Genomic DNA, 10,309 nt, shown 5'->3' on the forward strand with positions numbered 1-10,309 from the left:
AGTTGATGTAGTTGTACGTCTTCACGGCCCGACCGATCAAGCACCGAAACTACGGCACCTCCGAGTTCTAGCACACATTCAGCTCGATGATGTCCCTCGAACTCCGATCCAACCGAGTGTTGAGGGAGAGTTCCGTCAGCCCGACGGCATGGTGATGATCTTGATGTTCTACCGTCGCAGGACTTCGCCTAAGCACCCCTACGATATTATCGAGGTGGACTATGGTGGAGGGGGGCACCGCACACGGCTAAGAGATCCAAGGGATCAATTGTTGTGTCTTTGGTGCTAGCCCTACCCCTCTATTTATATGTTGAGCCCCGGGGTCGAAACTTGGAGCAAAAGCCTCCTCAAAGTTGGTTTTGCCCGAAAGGCAAGAGTCCCACTCGGACTCCAGGACCAAACGCCACAATCCTTGGCGTCTGGCCCAGACGCCATGGGCCTCGGCGTCTGGCCCAGGGCCAGACGCCAGGGTCTCCGGCGTTTGGCCCCCTGGCCTCCGCAAAACTCCTTTTGCACCGACCTAAAGCCTCATGGGCTTGACCCCTTGGCCTAACCATATCATCCAATATATGAATCTTTACATCTCGACCATTTCGAGACTCCTCGTCATGTCCCCGATCTCATCCGGGACTCCGAACTCCTTCGGTACATCAAAACATGTAAACTCATAATATAACTGTCATCGAAACCTTAAGCGTGCGGACCCTACGGGTTCGAGAACAATGTAGACATGACCTAGAACTATTCTCGGTCAATAACCAATAGCAGAACCTGGATGCCCATATTGGTTCCTACATATTCTACGAAGATCTTTATCGGTCAAACCGCATAACAACATACGTTGTTCCCTTTGTCATCGGTATGTTACTTGCCCGAGATTTGATCGTCGGTATCCAATACCTAGTTCAATCTCGTTACCAGCAAGTCTCTTTACTCGTTACGTAATACATCATCTCGCAACTAACTCATTAGTTGCAATGCTTGCAAGGCTTAAGTGATGTGCATTACCGAGAGGGCCCAGAGATACCTCTCCGACAATCGGAGTGACAAAACCTAATCCCGAAATACGCCAACCCAACATGTACCTTTGGAGACATCTGTAGTACTCCTTTATAATCACCCAGTTACGTTGTGACGTTTGGTAGCACCCAAAGTGTTCCTCCGGTAAACGGGAGTTGCATAATCTCATAGTTATAGGAACATGTATAAGTCATGAAGAAAGCAATAGCAAAATACTTAAACGATCAAGTGCTAAGCTAACGGAATGGGTCATGTCAATCACATTATTCTCCTAATGATGTGATCCCATTAATCAAATGACAACACATGTCTATGGTTAGGAAACATAACCATCTTTGATTAATGAGCTAGTCAAGTAGAGGCATACTAGTGACTATATGTTTGTCTATGTATTCACACATGTATCATGTTTCCGGTTAATACAATTCTAGCATGAATAATAAACATTTATCATGAAATAAGGAAATAAATAATAACTTTATTATTGCCTCTAGGGCATATTTCCTTCACATCCCACCTTTCTTCTTCAACAACTATCGGTTAGTATCGGTTGAACCTAAGTTTTTGCTTCTTCACATGAGTTGTGCTTGTCGGCGTTCTGGGAACGGGGGTACCCAGACTTGCCTGCCTGCGGCCTGCGGCGTGGCTCAAGGGGTGGCCCAGTACGTCCCATCTTCATCAACACAAGCTCAAGACCCTCGTGAGGGGCCAAGCCTCGCGGGGTGGACGATGGGAAGCTTCCTCGGGCACAGCCTCATCAGGCTGGCTTGCGAGGAGGCGGAGAGATCAAGGCGGGGTACCTCACGAGGTGCCCCGTGACGCAAGTCATGACGACCAAGCCAGGCGAGCGCCAGGCGGGCGCCAGGCGGGCGCCGGCCTGCACAGAGTCCTTGTTTCCTCTTTGGTGCAAAGGGAGCAAGCGCAGGCAAGAGTATCAAGCAAAGGCAACCCTTTTGGTGCAACAAGACCAAGACCAGCAGAACGGCAGGATGGAGGTCATCGTGGAGCCCAAGCCAGCGTCACCGCCGGAGTCTTTGGCAGGCGAGGACCGACTTTAGTCAGGATAAATGTACTAGATGTTCCCCTTCAAAATGGCCAATTGTTGGCGCCCTTCCCGCTCGATATTTGGGAAGAGGCCCAGGGCCTCGCTCTATAAATAGGACTAGCCACTCTCAAGGCAGGGGGTCGAGTGGTTGAACCCTAGCCAGAACCACCAACACAAGAACACCCCTCGCGAGGCAGTTCTTCCTTGTATTGTTCATCATCAGCCCCTGAGGCAATCCACCACACCACAAACTAGAGTAGGGTATTACACCACAATGGTGGCCCGAACTAGTATAAACCTCGTGTCCCTTGTGTTTTTCTTCGTGTAGTTTAGATCCTTGCGAGGCAACGAGACATAGGTAGGTAGGAGGTGCGATCTCCGCATGCACCTAAGAGTTCGAACCTAGAGGGTCTGCCAGAACCCGAAATCCGACAGTGCTATCCTTGCAATGTCATTTTGTTTTGCTTTGCTTGCTGTTTGAATAAAATACCAAGATCTGAAATTTCTAAATGAGAGAGAGTCTTCACGTAGTTACATAATTATTCGACTACTTTTTGATCTTCACTTATATCTTTTTGGAGTAGCTTTTCATTTACTCGTGGACTTCACTTATATCCTATGAGTAAATGGTTGAATGAGTTGAATGTCATAAATCTGAAATTATATATGTTTCATTTGCTTATCCCATGGGTAGTAGTGACTTCACATCTAAGAAATAGAAATAGTAAGTTTATTGAAGGTTAGCAAGCATTGTATTGGTCATTTGAACAATTCATGAAAAAATATTGAAGGAAGAGAGATTTCACATATAAATATATTATCATAGACATCTTTTATAATTGTGAGCACTCATTAAGTATGACATGCTAAAGAGTTGATGTTGGACAAGGAAGACAACATAATGGGTTATGTTTTCTCACATCTCACTTGAAGTATATTGTCATGGATCATTCAAACATGTTGAGCTTGCCTTTCCCCCTCAAGCTAGCCAAACATTCCTTGCACCAAGTAGAGATACTACTTGTGCTTCCAAATATCCTTAAACCCAGTTTTTGCCATGAGAGTCCACCATACCTACCTATGGATTGAGTAAGATCCCTCAAGTAAGTTTTCATCGGTGCAAGCAATAAAAATTGTTCTCTAAATATGCATGACTTATTAGTGTGAATAAAATAAGCTTTGTACGATCTTGTTATGGAAGCAATAAAAGCGACGGACTGCATAATAAAGGTCCATATACAAGGGGCAATATAAAATGATGTTCTTTCGCATTAAGATTTTGTGTATCCAACCCTAAAAGCGCATGACAACCTCTGCTTCCCTCTGCGAAGGGCCTATCTTTTACTTTATGTCTTTTACTTTATGCAAGAGTCAAGGTGATCTTCACCTTTCCCCTTTTTATTTTATCCTTTGGCAAGCACTTTGTGTTGGGGTGGTCCTGATATATATATATATATATATATAGGACAAATTTTATCTACAGGCAGTGGTAGTTACCACCACTTTGTCTGCCCTCCACGTGTCCAGACTCGTAGTAGGAGGCAACCGGGTGCGCCGGGGGTAGCGAACGTGTCCAGAACCCTCTAACCCGCTAGCAGCCACCAATTTAGATAATTAAGGTGTTTGTTGAACGCTCCCTTGATTCTTGGCAAGCTGCAGCGAACCATCGTTGGATGGATAAGCACATGACTAGCGATAGCTAGTCTGATGGACTGGAATATTTCAAGGACTGTATGAGGTATGGACTGCAACCAATATACGGATGTGAATTACGTCATGCATGGCATGGTTTCATTTACAATCATATTTCTCTAGGAGTATATACTATTGTAACAGTGTGTATTTCTCTTTTTTAACAAGTAAGAGTGTGTGTTTCGGTTTCATTAAAAGAAGTCATGTGCATGGAGTATATTTAAGAGGAGAGTATAGAGTATATTGTATTCTTTGATGAAAAAGAGTATGTTGTATTTGAAAATAAAGAGTATGGAGTAAGGTCTAAGTAGTATGTAGTACGTTGCAAAAAAAAGTATGTAGTATTATCATTAACCCGCTAAAAAGTATGTAGTAGTATATCAGCCATGCAACACATAATTAGTTTGGAGTATATCATATAGGTGAATGTAATGCACCGCCAACGTCGTTGAGTATGTGGTGATATCTCCATAATTCTTGCCGTATGTAGACTCCAAATATGAGTATGTGGTATGGAGTATTTATTTTTTAAGAAAGTAGGGAGTATGTAGTATTTGAGAATCCAAGTATGTTGTATTGATTCCACGCAAAAAAGAGTATGTAGTATTGATTGTGGAGTATGTCATTAAAGAGCGTATATGTGCATGGCGGCCGACTGGCCAGCGAGGATGATATATATGTGATGAGCCTCCGTTGACCCATCTTTTGAACCAAAAAATAAAGTGTATGAAAAATATACATCCTTAATTTCAGGTGGAATATATTGTTTAATTATATACTTGGAATTGATACATCTAGTATGAAGTACATGATCTGAACTCGTACGTACATAATGCATACAAAGTGACGCAAGTCGATCATATACATCATGGGTGTCGGCCATCCATGAATGTTTTGGGTCCTGTTCTCATCCATGAACTTGTGCGAGCAACTATATTGCAGCCGTACGTCATTGCATCGCCCTATGAGCCATAGACGCAGCGTGAAAGCAGGCACCATCAACCATATTCGGTTGTAGGGCATCGCCGCAGTGCAGACGCAGTCACCAATTGGCCGTGCGCTGCCACACGGCGCCGTTGCCGAGGAAATCAATGGCAACCATCGAAGTTGCCGCTTGGCTCTCACCGGTGTCGGAGGAGGTGGATCTCTTATATATGTCACTTCGTTTCTCAATCGTCACTGCCCTCCAATGGTGAGAAATATCAAAGAAATTATGAGTTTGTCTAGAATCTGGATCTGCATGCAGCCTGAGGGGAATGAGAAAGAAATCATTCAAATCATCGATAATAGTATACACTGCAGACCACTATAGAAGAAGTTAAACATATACTATTTACTTGGGATAAAGGCATCAACAACTAAGACGTGCAGTACATTAAATAATCTATCAAGATTCTAATGCTCACGTACATGTGTTGCAACCGCAGTTGTAGCTAACTAGCTGGGAGTAGCCGATCTTATATCTTCTCATATGCACGTCGGCGAGGCAGCGTAACCGTGGCCGTGAACCGGCGGACGTGGGCGGCAGGGGTGTCTGGCCGGAAAGAAACCGGTGGATGGCATACTCCTTGGTCCACATGAAAAGTAGAGAAGAGGAATGAATCTGGACGTCCAAAAAATTCTAGGCCGGCCAACAAACCTACTTTATAGGCGCGAGTAGATAAGATAATTCAATTAATTAATTAACCATTAGTTAAATGGTAAGTGGATCCGGTTTGCCTTGTGGGATTTCTGAACCGTTACACGCCAGCTTGGGTGCACAAATCTTGATGTAACAGACGGTAGATAGAGTGGAGGTAAGTACCACTAGGTGGTAGAATGAATTTTCCCTATATATATATATATATCCAATTGGATGTACGTTAGCATGAACTATTATTGTTGACATCACCCAAAGGTGAATACGTTTGGAGGCAACATTATAAGCCCTTATCTTTCTCTATGTCTGATTAAAACTTCATAACCACAAGTATTGCGTGAGTGTTAGCAATTGTGGAAGACTATATGATAGTTGACTATGTGAAGTTTGCTAAATCAAAGCTCTGACATAGACCCTTCCTGAAAATAGGATGAATTGCAATTGTTTGATGACTAAGAATGAAGTTTGCTAGTTTTCAAGAAAGTTTATGGTCTATGCTTTAACATGTGAATAGTTTGTTACTTGAAAAGTTTTATGAGATGAACTACTATTATGACATATAATGATGCTAGTAAGGTGATTGAAATTATCATTGATCAAACTTGTGCACCTCTAGCATTCTCACTTCATAAATTCTTTCTTTATCATTTACTTACTCGAGGACGAGTAGGAATTAAGCTTGGGGATGCTGATACGTCTCCAACGTATCCATAATTTATGAAGCATTCATGCTATTTTATTATCTGTTTTGAATGATTACGGGCTTTATTATACACTTTTATATTACTTTTGGGACTAACCTATTAACCGGAGGCCCAGCCCATATTGTTGTTTTATTGCTTGTTTCAGTATTTCAAAGAAAAGAAATATCAAACGGAGTCCAAACAGAATGAAACCTTCGGCAGCGTGATTTTTGAAAAGATTATGAACCAGGAGACTTGGAGTGCAAGCCGGGGGAGCATCGAGGAAGCCACGAGATAGGGGGGTGCGCCCACCCCCTGGGCGCGCCCTACCCTCTCGTGGGCCCCTCGAGGTTCCCCCGACCGACTTTTTTCGCCTATATAATCATATGTACCCTAAAAACATCGAATATCAAGATAGATCGGGAGTTCCGCCGCCGCAAGCCTCTGTAGCCACCAAAAACCTCTCAGGAGCCCGTTCCGGCACCCTGTCGGAGGGGGATCCCATCACCGGTGGCCATGTTCATCATCCAGGTGCTATCCATGACGAGGAGGGAGTAGTTCACCCTCGAGGCTGAGGGTATGTACCAGTAGCTATGTGTTTGATCTCTCTCTCTCTCTCTCTCTCTCTCTCTCTCTCTCTCTCGTGTTCTCTCTCGTGTTCCCTCTATGGCACGATCTTGATGTATCCCGAGCTTTGCTATTGTAGTTGGATCTTATGATATTTCTCCCCCTCTACTCTCTTGTAATGGATTGAGTTTTCCCCTTTAAAGTTATATTATCAGATTGAGTCTTTTATGATTTGAGAACACTTGATGTATGTCTTGCCGTGATTATCTGTGGTGACAATGGGATATCATGTGCCACTTGATGTATGTTTTAATGACCAACTTGCGGGTTCCGCCCATGAACCTATGCATAGGGGTTGGCACACGTTTTCGTTTTGACTCTCCGGTAGAAACTTTGGGGCACTCTTTGAATTACTTTGTGTTGGTTGAATAGATGAATCTGAGATTGTGTGATGCATATTGTATAATCATGCCCACGGATACTTGAGATGACAATGGAGTATCTAGGTGACATTAGGGTTTTGGTTGATTTGTGTCTTAAGGTGTTATTCTAGTATGAACTCTATGATAGATTGAACGGAAAGAATAGCTTCATGTTATTTTACTACGAACTCTTGAACAGATAGAACAGAAAGGATAACTTTGAGGTGGTTTCGTACCCTACCGTAATCTCTTCGTTTGTTCTCCGCTATTAGTGTCTTTGGAGTGACTCTTTGTTGCATGTTGAGGGATTGTTATATGATCTATCTATGTTATTATTGTTGAGAGAACTTGCACTAGTGAAAGTATGAACCTTAGGCCTTGTTTCCTATCATTGCAATACCGTTTACGCTCACTTTTATCACTTGCTACTTTGCTGTTTTTTTAATTTCAGATTACAAATACCTTTATCTACCATCCATATTGCACTTGTATCACCATCTCTTCGCCGAACTAGTGCACCTATACAAATTACCATTGTATTGGGTGTGTTGGGGACAGAAGAGACTCTTTGTTATTTGGTTGCAGGGTTGTTTGAGAGAGACCATCTTCATCCTACGCCTCCCACGGATTGATAAACCTTAGGTCAGCCACTTGAGGGAAATTTGCTACTGTCCTACAAACCTGTGCACTTGCAGGCCCAACAACGTCTACAAGAAGAAGGTTGTGTAGTAGACATCACACCGCGTCAGCAATCGACTCTAGATCCTCCAAGTCAGGCACCGCCTCTGCAGACTCCTGCTCCTCCAAGTCTGCCAACGGGTGAGGCCACTCCTCCTCCTCCAAGTGTCTAGCACAGCGTCAGCCCAGGCCTCCTCCTGCAAGTCAGGCACCGCGCTAGCCATCTCCGCCGTCTCAGCAGGCTCTATCATCTAAGCAACAGCGGAAGAGAGCCGCCGCAACTATGGCGGCTGGCGGTACAAGTAAAGGAGGCAAGAGATTCCAATATGGTCCAAGCCTCGCGCCTCTTCCGCAGAGGCCTTACGACATGAGCGAAGAGGAAAACGTAACTGAAGTTAAGAGACAATTGGACGCCCATTTTGGACCGAAACCGCCACCGCCGCCAAAGGAAAAAGTGCCTGAGCATGCCATTGAGCATTTTATTCGTATGGTTAAAGCACCAGCTCCCAAGCCTGTTGACTCAAACTATGAGCGCCAAATCAGGAAGGCACATGAGCACCGAAAGAAGGAGTCGAGCTCGAGCTCCATCCAAGAATCTGCCAAGAAAAGCGGGAAAATTGTTCCCCAACTGGGAGAACAGGCGGTGCAATCGATCCCCCCGCTTGTTGTACCATCAACACATGTGAGTACCGACTATGATCTGCCGGTAATAATCGACGATCATAGAAGGATGGCTGAAGAGGCTGGTGTCACTATGGAACAACTCCTAGAGCTCGAGCCCACACCATTGATTACAGAGGCAGAAATAAAATGGAAATATGCCCGCGGCTAACCTTTGGTCAAGCCTGAGGAGGTTAAGAAGCTCTCAACGAGAATGTATCAATTGCATGAATGGTACATGAAAATTACCAAGACTACCAATCGAGAGTCCCTCATGGTGAAAGTCAAGGCAGATCATTACTACCATGAGAATGCTCTGTATGTTGAGTTTACAAAACTGTTTCAGTTATTCAATCAAGACGCACTCGGCAAATCTCTCATCAGTTGCTATTGTCTGTAAGTGATTTTTTCTGTAATTTAATTAAGTCTCTAGCTACCTGTAGTGCTCATTGATCATTACCTGTAATATTATCCTCACTATATTCTTTTATGTGGTATTATGCAGAATGAGATCTATGAAATGAAAAAAGGTGGATGCTATGGCATTGGGTTCATTGACCCAAATACCGTTAATCAAGTGACATGGTCAAAGCCATTCTATAGACAAGATACAAAGACTAGCTTCCTAGAGTTCTTGAAGCGACTAAATACCAATCGAGATATACCACTTCGGGTGAGTCACACTGTCTTGTACTGTAAATTATTATTTTTCTTACTAGCTAGATGTTAATTAATAAGTGTATAGTGTTTAGGGTAGTTGATGAGTGTTATGCACATGCCCACTTAATTTTTATACATGCAAACGTGTGCGCATGAAGTTACCACTGGATCTTGTTAATCATTCGAGTTGAAGATGCTGAAGTTGAAGTTTTGGAATCGCTACTTAAACCACCCGAGGAGTATGAAATCGTGAAGGGGATAGTCAACAGGTAATTTCAATCATCATCAAACTATATGTTGGCCTCTTTAGTTCGTCATTTCGTGATATCAACTACTTAATAACTCCTTTATTCATTTTCTTTGCCGGCGGGCAGGGCTTGGCAAAAGTTCAGGAAAGAGGTTCCACGCGGATGGAAAGAAAAGTTGTATTGGTTTTGACCCAAGGTATTATTAATTAAGTAGTACTAGCTAGCTACCATCTCTTTAATTCTAGTTTCAATATACCATTAGTTATCATGCTTGATTAATTATTATCTGATTGAATTCTATTCTCGTAAAGTGCATGAAGCAGTTGCCGGGGAATGATCTATGTGCATACTACGTTTGTGAGAACATTCGCATGATGACGTCCGAAAGGAGCAGAGATGATAGACAACAATGGGTACGTTGACAGAGCACTATTCATAATTTTTACATTATTATCGATGTCTAATATATATACACACAAGTAATACATGCATATTTGATCTCCTTCTTTAAAGTTTCGGGACGTGCGGGAGAAGCTCCTACCAGGGGATTGTGTACGAGCACTTAGAGAAGAAATAGCGGGATTTTTGCTCGACCAGGTCATAGATCCCAAAGAAGAATTCCATTACCCGCTACCACTGGAGTAATGCCTCCATGTAGGATGGTGATGCGAGACATTCAATGATATATATATATGATCGGCCATTCTACGAGAAATAAATAAATATATATATATATATAAATATATATATATATATATATATATATATATATATATATATATGCATATGCATAACGTGTACAATATGTAGTATCATAAAATACCAGCAAATGAAAAAGAATTAAATGGAAAAAACAAAATTAAAGAAAAAAGAAATCATAAGCCCCCCCCCCCTAAACCTTTAGTACCGGTTGATATGTCAAACCGGTACTAAAGGTCTCCCAGCCCCCGGCCTTGGCTCCTGCCACGTGGTGGCCCTTTAGTGCCGGTTCGTGC

This window comes from Triticum dicoccoides, chromosome 5B (assembly GCF_002162155.2).
Source record: "Triticum dicoccoides isolate Atlit2015 ecotype Zavitan chromosome 5B, WEW_v2.0, whole genome shotgun sequence".
Classification (NCBI taxonomy): domain Eukaryota; kingdom Viridiplantae; phylum Streptophyta; class Magnoliopsida; order Poales; family Poaceae; genus Triticum; species Triticum dicoccoides.